The sequence below is a fragment of the Manacus candei genome, unplaced genomic scaffold, assembly GCF_025592945.1.
Source record: "Manacus candei isolate 608988 ecotype Guabito, Panama unplaced genomic scaffold, ASM2559294v1 h1tg000062l, whole genome shotgun sequence".
Lineage (NCBI taxonomy): Eukaryota > Metazoa > Chordata > Aves > Passeriformes > Pipridae > Manacus > Manacus candei.
This window is the reverse complement of record NW_026138110.1, coordinates 2,494,448-2,522,232: the sequence shown is the minus strand read 5'-3', so window position 1 is coordinate 2,522,232 and position 27,785 is coordinate 2,494,448. Positions and strand designations below refer to the sequence as shown.

Here is a 27,785-nt window from a genome sequence, read left to right as displayed (position 1 = left end):
AATATTTCCTACTGTTTTTCAGGCTTCTAAGGACATATATGATGTTTTGCAGCTCTTCATCTTCCTGTCTAGCCTAGTATATGGTGGTGCTGCTGTTCAGTGTAGCTGGGAAACCAAATTACTGATGCTTACTGGGCATTGCATTCTCATTTTGTGCTGCTTTGTCTCTCTCTTCTCCAAAGCTGGAGGAAGGAAGGGAAGCTGTTGCACAGTGCCAGAGTAGAGCAGATGCTGCATTGTAGGACCAGCCAAAGATTTCTGGGATGGAAGCAAGTGAAGAAGAGATGGGAAGATAGTGATGAGTCCTTCAGGGATCTTAGATGACAAGAGGATGGCTGCAGCACCACTCTCATCAGGTTAGCAGGGAGCAAAAGCACAGGCTCAGAGAAGCACCAGCCTGTCACATGGGCTGCTTTAAATTCTCTGCTTTAGTTCATCATCTGTGACTGGCACTGAAAATTAAATTGACACATGGGAAGGAGAAGAAAGAGGCTTCTGTCTCCTGCTTCATAAGGGCTGAACACCCTGGTTCTAAACTGAGCTTATCAGTTACTCCCATACATCAGCTGTGGAAACTGCACTTTCTAATAGTCCTGTTCAAATTGATTCTTCACAGGTTATTAAGGCCTTTAAAACTTTCCTATTGAATAAACGTGAATTTTTAATTTTTGCATTGTAATTCTGAATTAGTAGTCATGATCTCCTGTTACTGAAGTACTTGGTTTTCAATGTATAATATGAAAGCTCTTTTTAGAAGTAAATATGTCAACTAAGGCCTTATCCACTCTCAAACTTTCTTTGTTTTCCATTCTGTCACAGACATGCACTCCCTCTTTCCTGCTCATGCACTCTCACTTTTATTCTTTCTCTGCCCTGCTTCTCTTTTTCTGAATTTAAGACTTATGGATTTGGGAGTTTGTGGGTTACTTTTTTGTAGTAATTTTTTAAAGTGATTTAATATTTGCCAAGGCAAAATCATGCACAGAAATTTTTGCTAAGGCACTGCTTTCTACTGCTTCAGAGATTAGACACTGTATTTAATTTTTCAGCTTCTTTCAGGTCCTTTGAAATTCTTAGGAAAGTAGCATCTGATCTTCACGATTTGTTATCAGTCCTCTTATAGACTTTGGTGAAGCTCTTCCAGCAAGGGTTGAACATTGTCACAAACCTGATGCTTGCGGCTTGAATGGAACGATCTAAATTACTGCCAGAATTTGTAAGTAGTAACTCTGAACAGGAGTTGTTTGGGTCAGTATAATATCAGACATCTACAGAAAGTTTTAGGATGCAAATGGGCAGAAGTGTTTGAAATTCCCTTTTGAAGTAATTAAACTTTCTTTAAGAAGTCTAATTAAAATAGAAGGAATGTTATTGAATTATAATATTTCTAGTATCTAGTATGTCACACCCTTTTATGAATACAGAATTTGGTATTTCCAGTACAGCACATTCCTAAGAGAGCTTTAAGCTACAGCTGCCAATGAATTAATTACTTCCTTTGGCAAAAGTTAATAATTGGTGTGTTTGGGGGTTTTTCTCCCTCTCCATCTTCTAATTCTGGTTCATGAAAATCTGTGTTCTGTTGGTTTCTGGCACAACTTTGTGTTGAGAAATCCTATCAAGCTCTTTGCTAAGTCAGGAGCCAATTGGAGCATGAACACTGAAATCAGCCCTTGCTATCCATGAAGAATCTGTTTTAAAGCAAAATTCAGTAAATCAAATATTGTTTTGCCTGAAGAGCTTGCTGCCCTTCCTTCTTTGTCCTTCTTCCTCCCACAGGAGAAAGTGTTTTAGGACCTACTATTTTACCATGAGAAATATTAAACTCTTTATTTGCTTTCATCACACCTTTATCTTTGCACTATTGCAGACAGAGTGTATTAGGGGGAAAAAGTGATCTTTATTAACTTCTTTACTTGATTTTTCCCTCAGTTTTCTACTGATGCATATGAAATTATGATTTTGCTGTATTTATATTCCTGAGAAGTGCTATTTTCTTATTGTTTCTTTATCTCACTTCCACACTGACAGCTGGAATTGCTGTGGGCATTTATTTACTCAAACCTGTCTTGAAAGCAATAATTTATGAACAAGGCAATATTATGCATGAGGAACTCTAAGCAGTAACTCCTTTTTGATTTAGTGTTCAATACATCTAAAAGTCAAACATCAGCCAACTTATCCACAAGTATCCATAGGTATACATTTGTAACAGGCAGGCTTTTATCTGCCTCCATTTGGCATTCAGGGAAAGGTGAGGTGGCTGGTGCAGAACATGGAGCTGCCCTGGATGGCTTTCATCAGAAATAGTAACTTTCTCCTCTGTAATTAACCCTTTCCGTGTCTTGCAAGTTTGAAATGAAAAAAAAAATTCCTCAGAAAGACTATGGTATAAAAAATGATGTTGTTGAAAAAGAATCCAGAGCCTGGAGTAGCTGTGTGACTCAAAAGCACTTTGTAGGTAAGTCACCTGTCAGGTATGTGCAGGTCATTGCTCCTGATGTTGCATGTCTGACTTTATCTCTTTGTCTCAGTAAAGCTTTCAGTCACGTGGTTGTTTTGTCCCTGTCCAACGAAGCATCTACAAAAACGTTGCAACCTCACAGAGTGGCTGCAAACAAAGCAAATCAACCACAAGGGTTTTTTCTAGTCGTGCCTTCAAGAAGCTTTGCTGTAATCAGCAAAAAGAGCTGAGTGGAGAGGTTTGCTTCCGGTCTTTTGGTGCCTGTAGTTACAGCTCGAGTTCCTCTGGGTGTCGATAGGGTGAGTGAGAGTGAGTGGAATTCCCATTTCCCAAATGGGACGGGAGTCACGCTCTCCAGGCAGTGCCTGTGCCATTCGCTGTGCAGGCAGGGGATGGTGCTGTTGTTCCAAATAACCTTGTCATGGTGCTGCTCAAGATTTCACTTCTCTCTTGAATCACTTGCTTAATATTTTGGGGTTTTTTTGTACCTCTTTCAGATTGCTTTCCTCAACCTAAAGCATGAGTTAGACAATTGAATTTTTTGTTATTATATTTTCAGGATCCTTTAATATAATTTTTTGTGCACTATGAAATGAGAGAGACTAGTGAACTTTATTGGAAACAGAAGCTTGGTTTACACACATGACATTTTTATTAATGTTAAGCATTTCCCTTCTGCAGTCTGAGCACAGCCAGCCTCCAGTATTCCATCCCAGTCACAGTTAGGAAAAATTAGAAAATCTGTTTTTGTTAAACTCATGCATTTACAACTTGTGCGTTTAGTGGAACTGATTTTGCTGTGCCAGTATTATTTCATATACAGAGATTTCTCACCTGCAGTCCCTGAATTATTACCATGTTTTAGTGAGCCTGGGAGGTTATTTCATATCATTCAAGCAACAGCATGACTGCCCTGCACTGTATAAAGAAATGGAAAGGCTGTGGAGGATCTGATATTTTAGGAAGTCACTGCGTAATTAGCAGGAAAAACTCATCACTCTCATGGAGCAGAAAGGACAGGAAAGATGATATTTTTAATTTTTCTTTTTCATTTCAACCAGTTGTGTATGATGGGATAACAGAGAGCAGGAAAGAGGAAGGATGGTGTAAGATACTAATCTAGTCTGCTACTACAAGAGGAAAGGGCCAAAGTAATCTTGCATTGGTATCTGTGGGAAGTGGGCTCATCAATCCTCCTGGACCTAGAGTATATGCACATAGAATTCCATCCACAGAGTAGTCTCATGGTTTTAACTTTTGGCTACTTCTAACCTTAATTTCAGTAGGTAGCACAATGGTAAAGCAAGAGGTCCTGGTCTTGGTCTTTCTTTTACACACATCTATGAAGGAAAAAAGTCCCACCTACACTGGTTGGCTTTTTATTTCCGCACACTTTGCAGTAAATGTGCTTCCCTCGTACCCTTCCTACTCTCAAAGCCTCCTTCAATAACAGGCTACAAGCTGCATATAATGAGGCCTAAAAGACACAACAGTACCTGTGAAATTCACTGAAAATGTCATTAGAAGCCTTACTCTGTGTATTCAGCACATGTTGTGTTCTTTCGTGCTGACTGCTTTGTCTTTGTATGCAGAAATATTAAATCAGGGAATTTACTCTGGATGCCTCTAAAACTTCATTAGTTATTTTGCCTGTTTATCTGTGCTCATCCTTCTGGCACTTTATGTTTACTTTCAGAAAACGATTCTCTGATGATAAGGATGAATGGAGGAAATTAAGAGTTTATAGATCATGATTGTGCTGGCACCAAGTGACTATGAATGCTAAAATAAAGGGAAAAGAAGTGCATTCATTTTTGGTGTGTTTCAGCAGTGGCAGCTTAGTGTTTAAAACTGACTTTCCACCGTTGCCATCCACTGCTGATAACAAAGAAGTGAGCCAGTGTTCAGTCACAGCTTACACTTCTATTGTATTCACCATCTTAGTAGCAGTGCTTGCATTATATATTACATGCAGACCCCCATGTGGACTTCACTTGAAACAGGTCTCTCCCAGGTTGTTCCTTACTGGACACAGCCAAAATTTTCCTTTAATGATGATACAGACGTGGTATCAGATGATACAGACTTGGAAGGAAGAATGAGACTGGTTTTTTTGCTCCTGTGGGATTTATTTACCTACACTCCCTCTCCTTTTCCTTCATGCTTTATGTTAACAGGATCTATAAAATGTTTTAAAATCTTATCTCCAGGTAATGTAACTTGCTGCTCCATGAAGAGCATCACAGTGATTCTCCCACACAGCTGGTATAAAACATCTGCTAACCTTAAGGGTATAATACAGCAACCACCCTGTAGTGCCATTTACAGTGGGTAAAAATACACTGCCATCCATCAAAGACATCTTCTGGCTACAGGAAACAAAACCCAGGCAAAATGATTGCCTGATTATTTAACCTGTTTACTTTGTGGTTTGCCTTGGCTCAGGACCCACTGTGTCACCTCCACTCAAGGCTGATGGATCATGATGTGTATTTATCTGAAGCCTCTTGCTGTTTGTCTCAGTCTGTCTTACTGGGCTCTTGTGTTGCAGGGTGGGATCCAAGCAGCCCTCACAGCACTCATGGCTCAGGTTAATGCCACATTTACACCAAAGGTCCCTCCTCACAGTTTGCTTCAGTGCCTGTGCAGGCAGACTCCTGATGTTACTGTGACCTGTGAGCTGCTCAGGGACTGGGAGTTGACCGGTGGGAAGAAGGGAGGAGAGAAGACTTGGAATTGATGAATGACCAGGAGAAGAGGAGAGTCATTTACTGCTCTCAGACTAGAAGGGCCCCCCAGCAACACTGCCAGGTAGGAAGCTTGGAAACAAAATGAAAGGAAAAGTGCGTCACGACGTGATTAAATTATAGACCCTGCTGTTACATGGCACTATGGAGACCGTGACTACAAGTGACTCTGGTAGGATAAAAAGACCAGTTCATGCAAACAGGTTCTTTGGTGGGTTTTAAAGCAGATACAGTGTGTAGCTCACACTGTTCCCAGCTGCTTTTTCTGGGATGTAGCAGGGACTGCTGTCGCTGCTGACAACCAGTTCTTGGATTAAATTGCCCACCCTCTGAGACAGGTACCAGGTTTTATTTTTTCCCCTCATAATGCTTGGCTAGCAATTAATTTATCTTCCCCTTGACTGCCTGCTAAGTCATGTGTTAAAAATGTTAAAATATTCCTATAAGACTTTCTTCACACAAGAAAGTGCTGCATTATGAGGTTGTTAATTTACAGCCTCTGGGGAGTGACCTTGATGAATTCCGAGCTGAGCTGAAGTGATTCAGAGGAGACAACAGTCTGGAAGGAGTGTTGGTGATGTGGTTGTTCCTGCCTTGGGGAGGGGAGAAGAGAGGACAGTGTTTCTCAACCTGTTTTAGTTGAAGACTCACCTAAACCTATTTGAAAAACAAACCAACAAAAATGAAGGAAAGCTTGGAACATGCACCTGTTTTTCCCTGATCCTCTCCTATTTCATTCATTCACATGAGGTTTGTGTGTGTGTGTAGGTGAACAAGACCTTTCTAGTAAGTGCTTGCAATGGTTTGTTAGACTGTGTTCTTAAGGAGTTTTGTTTTCAGCAGATTCCTGCCAGTTCCTAGTCTTGGAAATGATGGATGGGGAGAGGCTTCCCGGGCTTGCACTTGCCTGGAGCAATGCCAAGCTGACAGACAGCGAAGATCTGACATAAGGTCTGTCCCTTTGTTCCTGTTGATACCTTTCAGGGTGCCCACAGCTCTCAGTGCCCAACACTGAACCTGCCCAGCATCTCATGGGCTGGCCTGTACCAACCACATTGGGGTGAGAAATGAGCAGCCTAAATTCTGTTTGCAGCTGCCAATGGGAACAGCTGCATTTAGTTCTGTCCATACATGTGAAAAGCTGCAACTCCTCCTCTCCTGCTGCATTCCCTTCTTTCTCCACAGGTTGTTTGCTCGGGACAAATTTCCTTTTTTTGAAGGCCTGACAATTGAACAGTTTGCGTTTTGAACTCCCTTCTTCAAGTTTGTCAACTCAACTTCCCCAGCAACAGTGAGGGAAAGGTCAGATAGTCCCCAGCACAGAGCTTTCCAAGCCTCATTGGAGTTGTTGTTCTTTTTAAAATGGGGACATTAAACTGCCACACATGAGACTTGTGTAAGAGGAGTAACACTGGCTGGGGGAACTTTCACAAAACCTGTACTTACGCTGTCTGGCTTGTAGTCCTGGTGGATTTAAGCATGCAGGAACTACATTGGAAGACTTGGATGTGGTTTAGGCTTTAAGGCACCTTATTAGAGAGTCCCATATTAGAAATAGTAGTTAGGATGAAACATATGGCATGGACCAGTTTGAGCTTTGGTCAGAGCACTCTGCCAGAGAGGCTCTGGGGACTCTGAGTGCGACTGCAATCGATTGATGACCTCTACAGAGGGAGACTGTAATTGTTACATTTATTCCATTTGAAAATGTCTGGATGTTCTTTTCCATGGGAGCTGTAGGCTCTGCATTCCCCGAGTGCAAGTGTAACTGGCTTTCACAGCAGTTACAGGTGGGGAGGCAAGAAAGAAGTGACTTGCCAGTTTGCTTTTCAGAAATTTTGCTCTTTGCTCCTCTGGTAATAGGAAACTCTAAACCTTTTCTGCAGATTCAGAAGTGGCCTTTGTCCATGAAAGGACCTTTGAACATGCTTAACTACACTCTTTTTCCCCCTAAAATTTCCTGGGAGATGAGGTTTTACATATAAAAAGAACATCCCTTCCAATACTGTCAGTGCTTGACCAGCTATTTGTAAGAAGTTGAATGAACAGAGCAATAGGTAGTAAAGGATTATCTCTCTCTAAATTCTAGGAGTATGATTTGATTTGGACCTTAGAGCAATCAGGGTATTCAGGGTATTGTGGTGCCTTGAAGTTGTCCTGGGGAACACTGGCTTGGTGACATTTCATTCCTTCCCTGATGTCTCCACTCCAGGGAGCAGTGTGACCATTCCTTGCTGGTTTGCATGGGGAGCTGGGACAGATGAAGGGAGGTGGGTTTTACTCCATAAACACGCTGTTGGTCCCGGAGAAAGCAATTTGGCAAAGAGCTTACAGGGAGAGAGATGTGATTAGCGTTAAAGGGTGTCAAGTCAACCACTAAAAGCTGCAGTGTGGGCAAGTTCCTTGGGAGCAGGGGCTTGCGAAGAAATCAAGACTTTGTGGCACTTTCAGAGCAGTTTTTGATTGCCTTTCAGTCTCATTCGATGCTCATCTAATGAAAACCTTGCAGAACTCCATGGCTGGCCTAAAAAAATTGCTTTCAGTCTCAGACTCTGTAAGCTTATTTTTTTTCCTCATCCTTTTTTTTTCCTAGCATGAGTCACAGTAACAGAGGGTATGTTATTGAAGTTCACAGATGGCAACAGGGAGAAACAACATCCATTCCCAACTGTCAATCCTTCAGAAAAGTACTGGTTTGCTGGTGTGCTTAATATCTGAGTTAGAGCATGACCAGGAAGGCACTGCTCCTGTCAGAGCTCTGTCAGCTCTCCCACCAAAACCCAGATGGAATATGCAGCCAAGATTTTGAGCTGGTTCATTATCCACCTGCATAACCCATGAGCCAGCCTTTCACAAATGAAAATTGAATTTTGACATTTTTGAGGGTGTGAAAGTGGAAGCAAAAGCTGAAGTATCTTGCCCAGGTTCAACACAGCAAGTCAGTGACAGTTTCCCCTTTTCTGGCATCACTGTTGTCAAACCAACAGAATGCTCAGAGAGCTCCAGGAATGTTAATTGCTGACTCCTGGCATGCCAGCATTGCCTGTGACTTGCTGAAGGTCGTGTGCCATGTGGGAATTCTGATTGGATATATGGAAGATGGAAAGTTTTGTTGTCTTATCCATCATTTTAATGGCAACACTTATACATAGTTGAGAAAAAAAACAAACCTACTGAGCTGGAAAATACAATGAACTGATAATTTTTCTCCATGAAGCCGAATTGAGCTCTTGACTCACTTTTGTCATCAGTTCATCTGGCTTTATGATTATATGTAATTTAGCTCCTTCCATGTAATGTACTTGATAAAGCTAAATGGATACTCTGCTTTATGGATCTCAGCTGAGTACAACTGGAGAGAGATCTTAGCTGAGTGTTGAATAGACTCAAATCCCCCAACAGCAAATTCTGTACATGCTTACATTGTCAGAGGGGGGTATTGAAAGCAGGGCACTGGCATAGTGACAGTTTCCTTAGGGAATTGCTGGTTGGTAGAAGTCCCTCTGTGCTTACTGTGGAGAAATAGCAGAGAGGCAGAGAAGAGCCTTCCTTGTCTCTTCCAGGGACCTGCACCACCACAGGGTCACTGCCTGCACAGAGGGTAAAGGTTCTCTTGGATTTGGGATTGATAGTGAGCTCTGAAGCTTTAAGACAGGTGTGGTCCAACAAGAAATCTTGCACCTCAACTTTTTCAGGCTTCAGAAATTGCCAGAAGATCTCCCAGGAGATTTCAATTGTGCACTGATAGCTGGAAATCAGACCTGGACACAGCACCAGATGCCTTATATGAATACTGTGTGTTACACAGGGACCTGTTCAGGTGTGGACTCTGAGAGATCCCATCTAACAAGATTATACACCCTTTTAATGGCATGGAGATTGCTGGGACCTTGGGATCGTGTGGGATAAATGTGTGGCTTCTAACAGGCTTGAACAGGCCACTTCAGTAAAGCCTTTTTGCAAACTATCTTAGAATTACTCTGTCATTAGATACTGTGGCCATTTGGGTATGAATTTTGTTCCAGAATTAAAAATACCTGCTGCTTTCCTTCTACTTCCTCCACTCAGGCCCACCAAGGGGCTGCCTCTTGGCTCCTCCTTCAGGGCTGCACTGAGTCTCTCAGCCTTGTCCTTCCCACTCTGGAGCCATCTCTGCTCTGCAGGATATGTGGGACCTTCCTCTCTGCCCAGAATTGCACCCTCTATTTTACTTTGCCTACTGTGAGTTCAGGGACAGTACTTCCTGCTTTGGGTAGTTTTTGGTGTCAGAGCACTGAACAGCCAGGCAAATGGTCTCAAACGCCATGACGAGTTTTAAAATCTGTGTGAATCTGTGGCTGTCTGCACCAGTGGCTTCCTCACAGTAACTGAGGGCAGGAATTTAGCCTGCAGCAGGTGCAGTTCCTGGTGATTTAGCCTGAGAGACCCTCCTCATGGTGAATTTACATTTAAATAATCCCATGAAATGCAAGGGTGGCTGTTCTTGAAAAGGTAAATGCAGTAAGGCCTTTCTTGGCTGATGGTTGAATTATTTTGAGAGCAGAGGTAAAAAGCTTTCTGGTGAACAGGTAGAAAAAACTTAATGCATTTACATGACATGGTGGAGCAATAAATTAAAATTGTCTTTTGTTTGTTTGTTTTGATGTTTGTAATATGTTTTCCACCCTAGTAATCTCTACAAGTGCCAGTGAAATACATGAGGCTGTCTGGTGGTACCACAAGAGACTTATATTCTTGAGCTCACAACCCTCTGGAACTTTGAAAAAAAAATAAATTATTTAATGAGTGACAGATATTTAGCCTGGCTCAATAAATAAGTCTAGAGAAAATTGAGAGGGAGACTTCAGTGGGGGACTAAGGAAATGTGATGTTTTTTTGAATGAGAAGTGTTAGAAAAATGTTAGGAGGTATTGGTTTTTCTAGATGGTTTCATAAAACCAGCTGAAGCAAACACTCAGAAAGTGAAATGCTAACATGCTGGCATAATAAGCGAGATTAAATTAGATTTTATGATTAAACTTGGATGAATTAATGCAGTATATATTAAGAAAGCCCCTTCAAATCAAGAACTGAAATTTTCTTTCACAGTGTTAAAAAAAGACAGAACATGGTACCCTTGGGCTATTTAATTTCTTCTTTCTATTGAGGTTTGAGAAAAGACTTTTTTTTTTTGTTTGCCATTTTTTTGGTCTGTCTTAATTTACATTCCTTAAAGAAAGTGGTGGGGTTTTTTTGTGGGGCTGGATGTTGGAGAGTGATGGTTTTTTCTTCCCTCAATTTAGATGAGACAAATAGAAGTCACACGGAAATAAAAACAGAACTCTGTTGCTGGCTCAAATTAGTCTGAAGCAGAATGTAACTGGTAAATTAGGCATTCAGTAGACCAGAGCAAATTAGTTTGTTAGTTTGCATATATCTGAATGGACAATTCTTAGGTGTTTTTGACCTGACTGTATGGTAAACTAATGCCAAGTTAATTAGTTGTTAACACTTGCTGAAGGCTGAGCTCACAGTCTCTGTAAAAGAAGACTTCAAGCAATCATTTTGCACAGTAAGAACTTGCTTGTGGTAATGGCATAAATGCAAAATGACTTTATGACCTTTAGCAGAGATATTCAGTACCAGCTGGTTCACAAGATTATAATATGAGAGTCCAAAAGGCAGAAAATGGAATAATTAAGCAGAAAAGCCAGGAGAAAATGCATCTAAAATTGCCCACATCTCACCACTGAAGTACCACGCACACCTTGGACCCCCCCTTTCAAGTGGGGACTCCAGTCACAGTTTTGTTGAAAACCAGACATATCCCTGTTTGAAAGAAGATTTCTCATTTATATGACCTTGAAGTACTTAAAAATTTTGTGCAGCAGAAGGCAAACCTTTGCTCAATTTCTTGTTTGTGCAGATATATTTGTTTTGTAAGGTGTGAACCCCAGAGCATCTCTCTTCTCAACAGCGGTGAAACAGGTCTGGCTGTTTGATTTATGTGGGACTCTCTTGTTTCCTGTGGCAAATGCTTCCTGCAGCTACACGTAGGCTAAAGACTCCTGGAGCTTTTGCATTTTGCCAGTATATTTTGTAAAAAAATTGGCTGTTGGATACAACATCAGAAACACTTCAGGTTTTGGAGCTTTAAAAGCAGAGGCACAGTAAATGCCTCTTGTCTGTGCTCCTTGCATCTCTAATGTGCTCCTGAGCTGCTTTTCAGTCGCTGTTTCAGTGACCTGCACTGTGGCCCCTATTGAATGAATGAGTCTCTCATGAAGGAGCAGGAACCCTGAAGATTTCCTTTTAGACATCTTGTTTGAAGTACTGTTTCTGTCTCCAGTCTGGAGCACACAGAAAATCAGCAATAGCCCACCAGGTGTGACCCTCCTGATGATGAGGAGGGACCTGTCCTGCTGACAGATCATAGGTGCATTGCAGAGTTATTTGTTTTTCTTATTCCATTGTGCAGGGTTCTTTCTAAAGTGTTTTTTTTCTGTTTTATAAAATATTAGGCTTTTACTGAGACATAGAGAGTCGTAAGGCAAGTTGACATGTGAGGATTCAAATCAGCATATATACATGAACTAAATCCACCTTCTCCTGCCTCGTATTTTCCCTTGGACTCCTTTGACACACTCAGGTAAACTGACTGGATTGTAGATATCATTAGGACAGATTTTTGGCAAACAAGGTAGAGTCTGACACAAATTGGAAGGTAATGAAAGAACCCATGTGTTACAAACAGTAAGTGGAATAGAGATAAAGGATTGATATATTTGGCTACAGCCAAAATAATGGGATGAAATGAAGCCAGGTACAGCATTTTGGATGAAATTTGCTCATGGTGAGACCTACTGTCTCTGTAAATGGATTCCTGGGAAGCACTGAACTCTTTGCTGGGCAATTTTAGAACCAATAGGGATGAAAAGCTGATAAAGTACAATAAAGAAAGCTAACCTTTGTTAAGAGAGAGAAATGCTGTAGCTCATTGTGAGGACTTTCCCCTGCTTAGGACCAGTGAGGAGCTTTCCAGTAGCCTAAACAAGGAGTGCTTTACTGCTTCAGTCTCATTCCTTCATTGCTCCATCACTTCCTTTTTGGAGAAGTCTGTAGCAGGAAAACCACAAGCAGTGACAGCTCTGGAGCTGCCAGAACACCTGAGGAAGAGCCCTGGGAGGTGCCAGCAGCCTAAGGCCAAACTAACAGGGACTGCTGGACATCTCAACAGGTGAAGCTTCTTTATGCAGCTCTAAAAAGGACTGTCATTAAAATTTGTACTCTCGTTACTGGATTTCACTTCACACTCATGATTGTGCTCATTATAGCATTACTTGAAAGCCTGGGTTTAACATCCAGTGAACATGGCCATGGGGGAAGTTTCCCACTGGCAAGCTCTGCTGGTAGGGACAAGTGGCTATTCCACCAATTAAATCAATCCTATGCTTAATTATATGGAATTTTACAGAGCTGACTTGAACCTCACAAACAGCTTTGCCCTAGAGTGAGGTGATAACCCTTCCAAACTGGGATTTTGTTCCCAGCATGCTGAAGGGTTATTCTCTTTCACAGAAGCAATATTTTCCTTTGTTCTGACTATTCATCAGCCTGTACCCGGTGTAGGAATGTAAACAGCCTCTCTTCCTCAGTTCTGTAAGCTGGGATGTTCCCACAGTGCTGCAGGAGTGTGATGTGAGCAGTCATTAGGATGGTATGTACTTCTCCTTTGCCCTTCTCGCCCCACTTGGGAAGATCCAGGAATCTCTGAACACAGCTCCTGTTGCATCTTACAGCATTTTGCTGAATACGTTATACTTGTTTTGTTTTGCAGAAAACTGTTTGTGTAGTCTTATATGCTTGTATACTTACTCTGGAATATTCTATTTTTTAGAGGGAACACACTCAAAGAAGTGTGTTTTTAATTCAAGCCCCATGTTTAATTTAATAGTGGGCATACTAGCTTGCAAACTTCAAGTGAAACTCTGGTTTTCTTTTTCAAACAGCTGTTCTAGGCATAGATTTGGTATTCTTGTCCTGTCTGTTCCTCTCTTCTGTTTTTTCTCTGATGTCATCTTTGATACACTTGAATCATAGATTGGTTTGGGTTGGTCGAGACCTTGAAGATCAGTTTGTTCCAGCCCCCGTGGGCAGGGACACCTTCCACTAGACCAGGTTGCTCAGAGTCCCATCCAGCCTGGCCTTGGACACTCCCAAGGATGAGGCAGCCACAGCTTCTCTGGGCAACCTGTGCCAGGGCCTCACCACCCTCACAGGGAAGCATTTCTTCCTAATATCTATCCAAACCTACTCTCTTTCAATTTTAAACCATTCCCCTATGTTCTGTCACTCGGGCCCTTGTAAATAGTCTCTCTCCATCTTTCTTGTAGGTTCCTTTCAGGTACTGGAAGGCCACAACTGGGTCATCCTGGAGACTTCTCCAGGCTGAATAATCCCAATTCTCTCATCCTCTCATCTGATTATCTTGGTGACCCTCCTCTGGACTCACTCCAACAGTCAGTGCCCTTCCTGTGCTGGGGACCCCAGAGCTGGATACAGCACTCCAGGTAGAGTCTCACCAGAGCAGAGTAGAGGGATTTGGATATAGCAAAAGAAACAGCTCATTAGTTTGTAATAGTGAAGCTCAGTTTGTGATCTGCATGAGCCACAGAAGGAAGAGGTAGATCTGACTGGGGCACAGTTGTGCCTTGGGCACCCCATCCTGCTGACAGGAGTGGAGAGAGTGAATCACTGTGGTATGGAGCCTGCACCAGGCAAGGATTTCTGCCTGTCCAGCTTCCACAGGGTAGCTTTCCTGGCTTGGACTTCCCTTCAGTGTCAATGTGCATCTCACAGAGCAAGTGTCCCTTTTGCCCCCTCTGCTGTAAATACTGAGGGAGGATGAGCAGAGGAGGGCCTGCTCAGCTCTCCCTCGTTAGGGGTTAGGGACAGCTGCTGTGGTTTGGCACATGGACCTCACCTGAAGGGGGCCACAATCTTTTAGTGATTGCCCAAAAGGCATTCAAAGGTACAAGCCAAAGATGATTAAAACGTTTTTCTGGAAGCTCTTCTTCAGCATTGCTGTAACAGTCTGATAAGGGATTAACGGAGACCGTTTGTGTGAGGACTTTACCCAGCCCCAAGGACACACTGTGGCTGGAGCTGACCTGGATCCTGCCATGCAGCTTTGTCCCTGCACTTTTCTGCCCTGTTCAGACAGGTAGCAGAGAGTTTTCTCACGGTGGGATGAACAGCATTTCCCTCAGTCAGTGCTGGAGTTACAGACCCCTTGTTAAAGGTTATGGACCCTGCTAAAGCCAGCTCTGGGATGGGAAAGGGAAGTGTGACCCCTGCTGCCTTCAGATCAGACTTCAGGGGTATCTCCTGTGTACAGGAAGCCTGAATATGGAATGCAAAATAGCTACATGACACTCATTTGCCTCTTCAGGTTTAAGCCTCCTACTGATGTGCCAAATACACGGGAAGGAGAGGGGCTTCCTGATGAGCATTTCTAAGAGGATTCAATCTGCCTTACAGGATTTGATTAGTTGTAGGGAGTTTGTAAATTGTTATATCCTCCCATCAAGCTGATGGAGCCTGGTGTTGGGATATGTACAAAACCCCAGTGCTGCTTCTGGCATGGGATGTTGTCATGGGGCATTAACAATTCTGCCTGAGAGTGCTTGAAGGGGAAGCAAGAGATGGTGCTCACTGAGAACGGGGAGAGAATTTAAAGCAGGAAAATGTAATCACCAATTTTTGAGTGGGAATGGTGAGCTCTGGAAGAAGGGGGGAGTTTTAGGAGTGTGGGTGATTGAAATATTTAGATAAATAATACATAATTTATGTGAAAAGAAACAAATTTGGGTGTTTTCTTCCAGTGGCTAAAAATTCCTCAAAAATCTCTCTGGGTGTGTTCGAGGCTGCCTACTGAGTTAGGATGGCAGCTTAAGTGGCAGAGAATATTTGGGTTTTGGGGGGGATGTACAAGGGATTTCAGAGCAGCCTGGTTTTACAGTAAGACAGGAACAGATATGATTTCCCTACAAGTGAGAGGTAGCTCCTTTTCCAGAGCTTTCACACAGGAGGCAGGGGAGGAAAGTAAGCTTCTACCTACACTGTGTTTGACTAAAGAAAGGAAGCTAATGAGCATTCAGGAAAGCAGGCACGGGGTTAGATTTACCCTGGTTTCAGAACAGCTGTTTAGGGTTTGTTCTCTTAGTTCAAATGAACTCATGGGTTGCTGTGATAAATCCCAGGCATTTTGCTCTGCTCAGTGCTGCAATAAACATATAAATTAGCTCATTCCCTAAATGTTCCTTCATTAGCAATGAGTTCAGTTAAATAAAAAGTATTGAATGCATGTTCACTTAAAGCCTCTGGTGCTCACTCAGGGCTTGTTCCAGGGGCTGCTGAACTTCCAGGGATGGGAATCTAATGGCTCACCATCTGTCAGGATTTGACTGACACAGAGCAGGGTCTGCTACAGAGCCTGCAGTTTATGAATTTCCTTATCTTTTTAGAATTATTAAAGACTTGGATCTGCCATATATCTTTAGGGGAGCAAGAGTTAAGCTCGGCAGGTGGCAGAAGCAGTGCTGGCTGAGGGCACACACCAGTGCTGCCCTGAGTGCCCTGCTGAGAGCTGGGCAACTGCTGCATCCCAGTGCTCTGCCTCTCTGAGCTGACATCACCCAAAAATACAGCTCTCATGTTCTGTGCCTTGGGGATCACTCTGTGCCCCATTAGTCACCTCTCCGTAGTTTGTGCAGTGATTTACACTTGTGCAGTGTGGCTGTAAAATACCTCAGCTCTTTATGGTGTGTAGTTGTGCACTTGGAAGTAATTCTACAGGGTACAGAGCAGTGGGGAACTGGGACAAAATGAGTGTTCTTCCTCCCACTGTGCTGGTGCTACAAAGTTAGGGAGAGAAACCTGAGGGAAGCATTTGTGAGTGTAGGAATAAGACCTTTCACCTCTGTCATAGTTAACCCAGACTTTGGTACTTGTAGTCTTCCTCTGAATTTAATTGCTACACTTCTGTCTCTGCTTTTATTGCTTTTTGTCCTACATTTGTAGTGAAACATGATGGAAAAATAAATCAGTGGAACAGATTCTGTGTTAACTCTTAGTGTTGTAAAAACAAGCAAAATATTTTGTGGAACCTGTCAGTCTCAGAAGCAGCTTAATACAACCTGGTCCCATTTAAATTATGTTGAAATAGCCTTTTTCTGTTTTATTGTTTCTATTCTATTTAATCTTAAATAGTTTTCAATGACTTTGTATCCACTTCAACAAACCATTTTTTCCTCACTAGTAAAATGAAATCCATTTGCAGTTCTGAATTGAACTAGTAGTTCAATACTTCTGAAAAAAAGGCTGGGGTTTTTCCTTTTTGTTTGTTTTGAGATGGAGTTTTTTGTTTGTTTGTTTGGCTGCTGTTGTTGACATTTTCGTTCAAAATAGGGGAAAAAAAATCACTGTTGGGGTTTCCCATCTGGCAGAAGATCAAGCCTTTTAAACAGCTCAACTACTTACTTAGCCTTCCAGTTCAGACTCTTGGATTATTGTAGGTATCAATTGCAAAGCTCAGCTTTGATGGTGGTGTATGTTTTTTTAAAAATGGATCCTGTGGATCCTCTCAGTCACATTTTAATTGAAATTTCTTTGGAAACCCCTACATGAAGGGCACAGTTAAGTACCCTCCCCAAGGCTGCCATTTGCTCAGAGCCAAATCCAGGTTAGCAGGTGCTTTGGCAAGGAAAGCAGTGAAACCCATTAACGGGACGTGAAGAACTGCTGAGGGATAGCAGAGTCCCCTCATGGCACAGCAGGGGCTGCTCTGCCATTGCTTTCAGGTTTTTTCTCTGTATGCTAAAGTCTTTATTTCTTGCTATTTCAAATCGTGATTGTTTTCTTTATAGAGCCTTTTTTTCCCCTCCTCCTCATTACTTTATTCTGAGCAGAATATCTTATTCCAACTGGAACATTTTATTTGGAAAAGCTGTAGCAACACAGAAGGGCTGGGGAGTCTCATCTACTAGTTCCCATCATTTTACATCATGCAATTGTTGATATTTTCAAAAAGAGGCAGTAAGATGCTGCCTAATACATATGTAGTGGGTTCCATAATTTTGGCATAAATATAAATAGCTGATGTGCTATTTAAATACAAATATAAAAATACTTACAACCTAAATGCTTTAATGTTATGTGGTGCTTTTTCTTTACAGCATGTCCAGGCTTTGCCTTCAGTGACACGCAAGTATTGCAGGATTTAACAGCAGTAGGTTGGAATGCCTACTATAACCAGCATTAATACAGTATATTAGTAATTAATATTAGTATAACCAATATTAATGCTGAAAGTTACTCATTAGGTATTTAACTAGATACTTAATGATTGAGGCCAACATTACCATTTTCAGTTCTAGTTTTGCTACTAATCTTCCTTAAGATGAGTCTCTTCTGTGCTTTCTATGTGATCTGTTTGTCTGTGGTGTTGGAAATACAAAGTTCCTTTCCCTTAGCTTTTGTAATTCCACGCTAGTAGCCTGTTCTTTTCACTGGCATTAATTTCTTGCAGGAAAATTAAGTACTATCTTCAGCAGGGAGATATTTTCTGATGACATGTTTCCAAGGGAGAAATGTGACAATTAATGCACAGGCAGTGGGAACACTGGTCTGGGCAGAAGTGAGTGTTTAACCACTGAGGGAGTTTCAGAGGGAAGTTCTGCCCCAGTCTCCCAGGCCTTGGCACCTCTGCTTGCTCTGTGTACACACAGAACCAGCTGCTGGAAATGCTGCTGGTCCCACCCGGGGACTGGGATGGCTGGTTTTCATTTGCTAATTACTATTTGTCAGCCCACAGCTCTCTCTCTCCCCCCTCTGGTGTAGTTCTGTCACTAAGATGTGCAGGAATCTGATGTTAATATCTTTATTTCCCGTTTACACCCTGTGGGTGGCTGGTTTAGTCTCAGTTTACATTTTGCATTATTAACTCACAGCTTTAAAGACACTGGACGATTTACTCCAGTGGCAGGATGCCACTTTTCAGAGGATGTGTGCCGTGTGCTTGGCTGAGACAGAGCTCATGTTTTGCTCATGGGGGGATCCAGCAGCCCCCAGTCCCAGTGCTGCCAAAAGTTGGAATCAGCTTTCGAGGAGTGGAAGCTGGAGAGCAAAACGTCCACAGTATGAGTGGGCTGCAGGGTTATGGCTAAACCTGGAGATAAATGTGGGGGTGTTGGCAGAGGCTGTGAAAACAGGGGCTATGTGGCTCCCAGGGTTTGATTTCATGTTGTTACCTGTCTCCTGGTGGTTCAAATTAAAGTGATACCTGTCTTAAAAAGTCATTTTTGCCAGCGTAGGCTGGTATTTCAAGCAGAGACAGTGGTCTGACAGAAAAACCCCATTGCTCAGCACAGCAGGGTAACTTCTGGGTGTAGCATCCCCAGTGCTACACAATAAACAGGAGTTGCTAATTATTTTCTGTGGGCTTGCATTCCTGGGGCTTTGTGGGTATGGAGGTGCAGGAGGGAGTGATACCAGGACCTCTTGGCTGTTCCTTCCTGCCTGGTTCAGTGTAATGCCTTGGTTCCTTGAGGTGGCCCAGTTGAGCTCCAAGCAGAGGTGAGCAGCGAGCCTCCTTCCAGCGAAAGGCGTGGGATTGGGATCTCAGTAACTGTGTTCTCAGCGTGCATCTGCACAAATGTGGTCCTGAGGGAGCTGCAGAAGAGGGCATTGGCTCTTCTGACTCAGTCCAGTGCCTTGGACATGAGTGCATGAAGATTTTCAGAGTGCAGAGTAATGGCAACCTGCTGCTCCTTCTGAGCTTTGGGGCCAAGCGGGAGGAATGCAAGAAAAGACAGAAATTAATTTGCAGGCCCCAGAGAGATTTCTAAGTGTAATTGTTTGTATCTTATGTTTGTTATTGTTTAGCCTAAAATCTCTTTTTAAGAGCTCAATGCAAACTCTATGCCTACTCTGGAGAACACTTAAAAAGTTTTTGTCCAGCTCTAGTAAGAAAGATCATGTGTAAATTCTGATAGATTAGAAATTATTCTAGGTTGCTGATATTAATTTAGTAGCCTGTGATAACTATGTGAGCAGCAGCCTGTGGTAACTGTGAGCATCCCCAGCTACTGTTTACTGACAGCCTTGTGTTTATCACTTAAAGGCAACCTTGAAAATGACAGGCTCTGTCATTTACCTTCTGAGATAATGAGGAATAAGAGATTCATCTTCCCAAAGAACTAAGGAATGACCACTGAAACATGTTTTATATACGTAATTTCATCTACTTTCTCTGGATAAAGTGATACATCTCCAGAATTAACTCCAGTCAGCTCTAGTCACCTCATTCTTGCTTTCTAAAAATTAGTGTTGAGTGATGGAAGCACTATGTAAGGAGCGAATGCAAACAAGGCTTTCAGTACCATGAAAAACTAGCATTGCTTCTGAGAATGAAGAGCAGGAAGGTGCAAAGTGAGATGAACTATACATTTCAGTACAATCAAATCTCATTCTCCTGACATGTTTTAGCGTTTGCAAGAAGATAAAACAAAATCCTCAATTTCAAGTTATGTGAGAGATTCGTAAGTAATAATTCAGATGCAGCATCCAATTTCAAGGAATTGATTTCCAGCCAGACTGTCTGTTGCCATAAAACACAGTCAGATACAGGATAGATTTCTGCCACTTCTTGTCTCAATTTTGTACAGGCTTTGGATTTTTTTTAATAGTAAACTGAAGGCACTTTTATGAGATTGAAGTGTTCCAACTCTGAAGTGCAGAGTTGGAAGTCAAAATCCTGTCAAAGCTTCAAAAAGCCTTGGAATTGTATAGGAGTTATGTGTTTGGTTTCTTTTTCTGTAAAAATGGAGCTCCAGTCAGAGCTAGAGACCAGTAGAAACCTCCTATTTTACCCCAAACCGTTGAGCACTAAAGGAAGGTGTATCACAACTTCACTTCCTTGCCCTGTCTTCATGGTATGGTTGTGCAATGTTATCACTTTAATTAAATACCCAAATTTTAGTTTGCCCGAAGTCAGGGACAGTTATCCACTTGGAACTGAAAAAAAAAAAAAAAAAAAAAAAGAAGAAAATAATTTGCTGGAGTGACTGGTTTCTGGGCTGATGTTTCTATGTCCAGAATTCAGTGACCAGAGGTAGAAAAAGGTACTTCTGAGACATTAGAAAACCAGCCATGAGACCAGGCTGCTTCCTGTAAATATGTTTGGTTGTTCTTGAAAATGCAGTAGTAGGAATAAAAAATGAAAGGCACTTTTTAAATGGGTAGCAGGTGCTGAGAGAAATAATTGCAGAGAGAACAATGTTTGCAATTATCTTTTTTAGGGAGAGTGTGTTTAATCTTCTCTCCTGTGTTTTTTTTTTTCCCTTGTCCACTGTGTAGATTTTTATACTGAGTTCTGAAGAAACCTTCCTTTTCCCTTTATACATCTTGGTCTTTTTTTTTTTCCCTTAGTTTTAGTCAAGGGAGGCATTTGCTTCAGATTTGTCCATCAATACTGATGCTTGTTGCTTGTCAGCTCCTGTGTGTGTCCTTCACCCTGGTGTGACTCAGAATGGCTTTACCTGAGCACATCACCCTGAGAAATAGGCAAGTTTAGGGCATGACTTTCATGTGTGTTATACACAATGTGCTTCAGGATGAGAGGAGTATAATCTAGAAACTGTGCTGTAACGCTGGGAATTTACTGTCCTGCTCCCAGACTTTCATCATGGGAGCAGTGAAACTGGTGCTGCCAGGGCTGGTGGGTGCAATTCCAATCAAGGGAAGCTGAAATTGTCTCTCATTACGATGGCGTGGCTTTGTAATTTCCTGCCTGACACTTAAAAAGCTGTTTATTTCTGAAATACAGCAGAGCAGAAGAGGCAGAGAAACCCATGAAACATGAATTGAGACTTGGAGTGTCACATGGATATCAATGGGAATAAATTGCTTGCTGTCTGATGCAGCTAATTGGTATTTCTGGAAGGTATTTCTGCACTGATTGAAATGTTGAAAGTGAAACCGTATAATTAGCATGGGTTTATCCTTTTTTGCCAAATCACTCATTGCTTTGCAGCCTCTCCCACACCTAGAGTTTGCACTATAGCAGCTGTCTGTGTACCTTTTTAATTTGTATCTTCTCTAAGCAGAAGGGAAAAAGATTTCTGCCCTGTTTTATGTCTATATTCATGAATATGGGATTGAAGTTATCCTGGGTGACCAAGTCCTGTTTTCTGCTGTCACAGCCACCATAATTCCCTTTGCAAATGTACCTGTTCCATCTTAAAAGGGGCTTACTTGTCTCCACTGCCCTCTGTCCTGACTATCCTAGGACATCATTGCTCTACTGATCCTCCTAATTTCCAGTTTAAAATCAGTCACTGTATTCCCATGTCTTGGGAACTGTCTTTCAGCTTGAGCAGCACCTATTCCTCACAGGTTTTCGTGACAGTGTGTTTGTGGGAGGCAGTCACATCCTGCCTCGCCCTCTCTAATGTCCCAGGCTGATGGCACAGAACAGTCATGAACTCTCCTCTTGGTGAGGTGGCTGCTCTGCTTTCCACACCTGTTCAGCATTTTAGCTTGGATTCACTTTTTTTCCGGTATGGATGACCAGAACTGCAGAGGCCCAGCTCTGAAAGAACCCTGAAAATCAAATTGCCTTTCATGGCTAAGATTTTTGGTGAACTGGTGGCACTGGTGAAGAACGACACCACATCCTCACCCTCCATAGGTAGTTTAACACAATTTTGTTGCCAAAGGATATTAATTACCACCACTGCAGGGTCTTAAGAGCTTGGTAGTAACCAGCCCATGTTACATCTCTGACTTTCTAGCTGATGAAAGTAGAGCCAAGTTCCAAGTTAGATGCCTGAATCAGGTTCTGCTTATGGCTCACTGAGTGATGTGCCTGGTGTGTTTGCCAGCCCAATCCCACATGGATGTGTGAGTGACTGAAAGTCATGCAGTGCTAGATAAGTGACCTGCACCTACACATCACCTCATGCCTGAGCTGGGCTGAAAACCTCTGGCAAAAGCAGCTGCCCACAGGAATCTTATTTTCCTTACCACTTTCTCCTGGTCAGAGTGATTGTTTAGTTGCCCTCATCTGCCAGTGGTTGTCCTTCAGCAGCCGTTTGTGTACACCTGTAATGGTACTTGGGTGGATTTATCACCTCTGCTCACTGAACCAGTGAGCTGAGAGAGACACATGGAAACTCTCCCTTGTGCTCACATACTTGGTCTGAGACACACTTTGGAAGAGAAGTGTTTGCAAGTTCAGCCTGATAATTTGTGTGCCAGCCTTTGGAATGCACTGTCTTACAATGTTTGCTAACATTGCCAGAGATCTGTAGCTGATGAAGAAAAATGTGTGTGCCATGGGAAATAGATGCATGGCTTATTGCTGAGATGGGAGATTGTATTTCCTTAATGGATTAAAGGGGATCAGAAAATGCTGTCCCTGGCAAATGTGAGATGCATTTGTCTCATGGGTAAGCTTTCAAATTACAATTTTAGGCATTGAAGCAAATAACAGCTTTTCTTAAAATGAAATTGAATGCATGGTTTTATCTCTTCCTCACCAGATGGAGCTGAGTACTTGTTTCCCTGGAATTCCTGTTTTCAGAAACATTATCAGGCTCTTCAGCCATGTTCTTTGCAGAAATGGTGGTGTTGGAGGAGAGGCACACACTGGTCTTGCCATGATATTCAAGGGGCAGCTCAAGAGCTCAGATCACAGCCAGTCCCTGTCCCAAGTGCCATTGTGGCTCCTGTGAAGGTCAGGCAATGCTGCCAAGGCAGCCCGTGGGGATCCAGCTCAGCTGCCAGGCCATTCCCCTGGAGCAGGGCCTTGGCACATCCATCCCAGCTGGCACAGCCCTGTCACCAGGATGCCACTGCTCTCTGGCAAACAGGGGAGCTTGGAGGAATGATGACTCCCTGTGTGATCAGAGCAGAAGGTTATGATAGTCATTTTCTAATTAACCAGAATGAACTTTCTAATGCTGGAGTGTGGTGGGTGGATCACAACACACACAAAAAAGAACAGTGTTTTATCTCAGTAATTGTCAGCTAAATCATGTCAAAGAAATACTTTTTTCCTCTCTTCACAAACTTGATTTCCTCAGCAAGTGGTATCTGAGATTTGGGGTTAGCTTATCTCATTTCTGCAGCTGTGCTTTCTATTGCATTTTCACCTACAGCTATAAAAAAATATCACTTAGCCCTGCTAGGTCTTGAAGAAGAGGCTTGATTTTCATAGAGAAGTGTCCCTGTTTTCTCAACAGTGTGCAACACCTTCTCATACCCCAGGGTAGCCCAGATTATAGTAAGAAATTATTTGTGAATAGGCAAGTACTGAGGCTGTCTCTGAAAGGAATCTTCTCAGTAAAAACCCCCTCAATTAAACCCCAAATGTGGCCCTCTCAGCAAAGAGAACCAAAAAAATCACCCCCAGCCCCCTCTTATAGCAATAGGATGGAATTCCTCAGTGACAGAAAGAAATATGTATTAAGGTAACTTAAATGCACTACTAATAGTTTTTGTTTAGTAATTAATTCCTATAATTCCATAAAATTTCAAACACATGATCATTCAGAAATAGATGAAAATGTGATGAATGGTGATTACCTGTGCTCCAGTTTCCTCTGAGCAAAGGCGTCTGAAATGGTTATGAAAAAGCATAACGCTTTCTCAGCTGACAATCACATGCTTGTAATGTGCTAAAATAATTGTTCTGACACCAATATTAGGAAATAAGGCATAAAGAGAAGTGTGTGCAGGAGAACTGAGGTGCAAACGGTCTGTCAGCTCCAGTTCAGTGCTTCAGACAGAAAGATCTCGCTGTAGATCACTTGTATGACAAGTGCTAATGAGCTCTTTACTCTTTAGTAAGAACTCTTCTCCAGGAGGCTTTAGCAATACCCAGCAACCATGAAAGTGCTTTGTGTGGTTTGATCACTTATCTTGTCGTTTGGATTCACCTGCTCAGCTCGGAGTGTCTGCCTGGTTTTTTTCTTACTGAAGCATAAGTCATTTTCTTCCCTCCTCTAGGACTGAAATAGTAGGATTAGTAGGCTATATAGAAGTGGACAAAATAAGTAAATGATACAAAGGAACATGAATTTAAATTTAGGGAAAAATCTAGCAAGTCTAGGAAAAGGGGGTTTTTTAGGTGGTGTTGACAGAGGGTGGAGGTACTCACTGACAGCTAGAAGTACATTTTGCAGGCAGATTCCTACAGAAAAACAAGCTGGGGACCCAATTCCACAGTGTGCTTCCCTGGAAGGGGGTGCTGGAACAGTTGTGGCATTTGTCTGGTTGTGCACTGAGCAGCAGGTGTGGTAATTCCACTTTTGACATCCTGTTGACATGTATATACTACTCATACTTAGGGTATGGATTGGTTTTCACTTTTGGTTTCTGTGGGAATTAAAAAAATTATCCCCTTTAGTGCCAGCTCATGAACAATGCTGAGCTGTGAGGGTCTGAATAAAGTTTTGGGGTAGTTTGGGTTAGGGTTTTTTGGGGTTTGTTTTACTTTTTATTTCATTTTATTTTTTATTCTCAAGCCTCTCAGGAAGTTCTCTGCTCCCTTAGTGATTATGGGCCAATTTTCCCTGACTTTAGAGAGAGCTGAAATAGGCTGTAATAATGGCAAGGAGTGAGCCATTTCTTCTTTGAAAACTGCTTTTGGTGGCTGCATTTCTGTGAGCAGCCAGTCCTGTCTTCACAGGGTTCATTTGGGTGTTGGCACAGACAGTTACAGCATCAGTACCTGCACTTTTCCTTGCAAACTCAGAGAATCCTTCTGATCATCTTTATGCCAATTTTGGATAAATTTCAGTGACATTGATTCTAATTTATATGTTGCTCTGTAATCTAGTTGATGCTTTTCTCAAATGGTAAAGAGGAACCTAAGGCACTTGAAATCTGAGCTGGCTGATCTCTGCCTTGCAGTTGATTTCTTTTTCATTATTTTTATCACGTCAGCTCATCTACAGAACATACATTAATGTCATAAACTTTTAAAATACGATTTTTGAGCTCATGCACTGAAGTTTGCTGTAAATCATATATGCACATTTTCTGATGCTCTTAGAATTATTTCTACTAGAAGTAACATAGATCCCTGAGAAAAGAAGAGTCCAGAAGCAGTCCTTAGTAGGATCTTCTGTTGCATAAAGCTGAATCCTGGGTGAGATTTTGAAATATAGATGAGGAACCATCTTTCAGAAGTTATTTTTAATTCGTATTTTTCTTGGACTTCTGACTCTCGAGAGCCTTGTTTCTGGCAACTTGTCAGTTATCAAAGGGATTGTTTTCAGAATATTTTATAATAGAATAAATGCCATTAAATCTTTAAAATCAAGCTGTTGATTCAGTGCTATTTTTTAAGGATGGGGCCCCCAGCGGTACAAGGACTTGCATTTGACAGTAGAGGCTGCACAACAGGAGCTGTAGGTTGTTCCAGCTGATACAACCATCAGGTATTGGCACATGGGAACACTTAGTCACTCTTAATTAGTCTTTAAAGTCTTGCTTGCTTTCCTTTTTAGTAGAAAATATGTCATGAATTGCTGTCAGTTTAAAGGCTTCCCCGTGTCTTTCTCAAAGATCAAGGCCACTTTACCTGCTTCATTGTTACTGCATAGTGGATTTTAATCAACTTGAGTTACAATATGTAAAATACAGGTAAGGTTAAAAACGGTCTCTGCTTTCTAATTCACTTTTACTCTTGATTAGTTCTGTTCAGTTGTTGGATGGATGGGAAATTACTTATGTCTGTAACATTCAAACCCTCATGGCATAACAGAGCAGAAGAAGATTCTGGTCAGAGAAACACACAGATTGAGTGAGATGAATATTGAGAAATCATTGAAAAACAATTTTTCATTTAATTATGTACAGAAATCCCTGGGAATACACTTTAAATTAAATTTATAGCCGGTCTACTGCTGTTCTGCTCTAGTGTTTTCAATTCCACGAACTTGTCATTGACAACATCTTACAATTTCATGCAGAACATATTTGTTAGCTTTCTTCTTTTCAGCCAAACTTATGTGACATCCCAAAATCACTGAGCTTGCTTCCTTTAGTGAGTTTAATCCAAAGATACATGGCCATTACCCTTTACCTGTGAGTTTCTGTGCATACCACCCCTTACAACAATGGAATTTGGGACAGTAATGTGCTTCTAAGCAGAGAGACCATTTTAGAGCCTATTTTTATTAGTACAGAAATACTATTTCGCAATAGCACATGAAGAGAAAAGTCTGTTAAGCCTGTGGAGAATTTTGTTCCTGGCAGTTAGGAGGATGTGCAATAAACTGTACATCTCTAACAAGAAAAATATCTGGGGAAATAAAATCAATGACTGAAAGACAGTGCTGAGGCTGGAAAGTACTAAATGCTCTAAAACCATCAGGTTTTCTTTCAGACTGATTTGATAATAAATTAGATCTTAGTTTGCCATGGCCCGGAAAAGATAAATCAATGGCTGAAGCAGCAGCCAAACTACAGGGTGAGATAAAATCCATGGATCTCCCTTTCCTTGGGTAGCTAAGTCAGAGCAATCTTAATGTTTCCTGTGGTGCCATGTGGACCTGCCTATAAAATGCAGCTATTTCCAGTGGATTCCTTTATTTCCATCGTGGAGATTATCCCACCCCACCCCAGCCAGCAGGCACAGGCTGTGTTTCCTGGCACTGCTGGATGTTCCACCTCACCTGCCCCACACAGCAGCTGCTGGAGCTGGTTTGGCTCAGGGAGCAGCAGAGTTAGGGCTGATAAGCTTTGCAGCTGTCCTGGAGGGATGTGCACTTAACTGCTTTGTAGAGGGTGCTGAGATACTAAATACCTGATGCAGTTCTGTCTCCCCTTCAGGTCCACATTATGCATCAGCAAGAGGCAAATTGGATCCCAACAGATTTCCTCCTTTTATACTTCAGCTAAAGGAAAACAGCTTTTTATGTGGCTCCCTGCAGCATGAGCAGGTCGGTAAATGGTGTGGGATGGGGAGGAGTGGTGAGAACAGCAAGGAAAGCCACAGGGTAAATGTGTGCTCCTGGTTAAGTTTGCAAAGCCAACTGCTATTTGTCTTTAGAGATAACAGCTCAGACAACGGGCAGCACTGTGGGCAGGTAGGATAACTTAGACAACCAGAAGAAGCAGGAAATTACTCTCTGAATGATAAAAGATTTTCCAGGTGGAAACAGAGAAGACTTGGGGTTATCAGCCAGTATGGAATCTAGATTGGCAGAACAAATAGCTGGAGACCCAAAGACATGGGCAGAACAACAGTGCACATGAGAAATACCAAAATCCAATTAGCAATGAGCAACATCAGAGGGGCTTGTGAAGATTTCAAACATCTGTGGTCTGAAAAACCCAGCTGGAACATTTAGAGAAAAAAAATTCTCAGACAAACTTCATAATATGATTTTTTTGCCTTTGGAAGTATTGTAACCACCTTTTCTCCTCTCAGACAGCTCCCTGCTTAAGGCAGGAAGAAGGAACAGCAGAAGAGCATCGTGCTGAGTGTGAGAGGAGTGAAGCTTGTCTTTACCTCTGAAAGG

At 42.1% G+C, this 27,785-nt stretch overlaps 1 long non-coding RNA gene across 1 annotated transcript; it reads left to right on the top strand.

The window, feature by feature from the left end:
- Positions 1-50: 50 nt before the first annotated feature.
- LOC127478751 (uncharacterized) lies at positions 51-27,785 on the top strand. Its single transcript, XR_007907311.1, has 5 exons — positions 51-1,216; positions 5,016-5,275; positions 6,055-6,162; positions 27,094-27,203; positions 27,695-27,785. It is a non-coding gene; the product is annotated as an uncharacterized LOC127478751 (long non-coding RNA).